Below are 1,576 nucleotides of genomic sequence, written 5' to 3' on the forward strand. Positions count from 1 at the left end.
AGCCGAAGGATCGACTACCACTTGCCTTGGCTCGAACGGTCAACTGTGATTTGCCTACTTAATCCAAAGTTTGGTGCAGTCACCCTTCCGCAACCTGGCCAAAAGTCCCAAACCTCTAATACCCTACGTCGCTTAAACTTGGGGGCAGAGGCTACGCGTCCACTCCCGTCGGCACCATTGTCATCACTCTATTGCTAGAACCCTCTTTGATCATCACGAGTTTGATTAATAGAGATTACTTGCCAAATCGAGAACAAAAATGGAGTGAGTATGGGATGTAGAAGTAGAGAATCCATTAAACCAAGGCTAAACCAAAAGGGGTTTGAGAGGGGTAAAAAAGAAGAAGAAGTATTCGGCTAATGATTGAAAAGGAAATATCAGAGGAGGAGGAGAGCAGAGATTCAACAATTAAGAGAAAAGATTGAGAGGAAGAAACCAAATTCGGCTTAAAAAATGAAATAAGAATGCCCAAAATGAGAGTGCCTATTCTGCCAAAGTAAGAAAAGAAGTCAATATTTGATCCCAAAAATTGAGCAAGAAACACAAGAGAAAAGGCAACAGAGAATTTGTCACATAAGGAGTAGAAACCAAAACTAGATGTCAAACACCACCAAAAATCTGAAATTGAGCAAAAAAAAAAAAAAACTGAAATGTGACCATAATTTTCCCCTAGCCAAAATTCTCCCTTTCCACCATCCCAATTCGGCACAAACACTCCTCTTATGCAACTCTCCTATTTCAAATTCCTTGATTTTCTCCCCAAATCACTCTATATCCAATTCAAATTTCCTTGAAACACTCATGACCAATTCAACCTTAGAGTCTTAGTCCAACTCAACCTCTTTCCAAGCTCAGCCAGCAAAATAAATAATTCCTTTACCTATGCCACAAATTGAACCTTAGACCTCATGCACACCACACACGCCACCTTGCCACTAGACCACAAGCTCCTTTTGTGATATATTTTAACCACAAATATTTAAAAATCATACTTCCAAGCACCAAGGGTTTTATTCACTAAAAACAAAAATTTAGCTAAAGCCCAAGTTTGAACCCAAGACTTCTCCAACAATCCCAAATATGCCCAAATACTTAGCCACTAAAGCCAATATGCAATATGTGTAATTTCTCGCACACATAAACTTTTGTGTGTTCCCACGCTCAAGGCCCAATTCTTCTAGGCCCAAATCCGAGGTGTTACAGCCTCCTTAGCATTAATCAACTTTGTGAGAAGGGATTCAAAGTAATATTTGAGTCTAATAGGTGCAAAGTTGTTAATATTGTAAATAATATGATTCTTTTTGTATGACATAGGGTAGGTAATATTTTTATGGTGCATCTTGATGACACATCTTCCTCTAATATTTACTTTATGGCTCATAATGAAAATGTATGTTGGCTATGTCATAGAAGATTAGGACATACAAGTATGAGTCTTATTTCAAAGCTTATTAAAAATAAACTTGTTGTTGGCATGCCTACTTTCATATTGACTTTGATAAAGTATGTGATGCATGTGCTAATGGTAAACATAGGAGAGCATCTTTTAAATCTAAAAATATAGTTTCTACATCTA

The sequence above is a fragment of the Gossypium hirsutum genome, chromosome A11 (genome assembly GCF_007990345.1).
Source record: "Gossypium hirsutum isolate 1008001.06 chromosome A11, Gossypium_hirsutum_v2.1, whole genome shotgun sequence".
Lineage (NCBI taxonomy): Eukaryota > Viridiplantae > Streptophyta > Magnoliopsida > Malvales > Malvaceae > Gossypium > Gossypium hirsutum.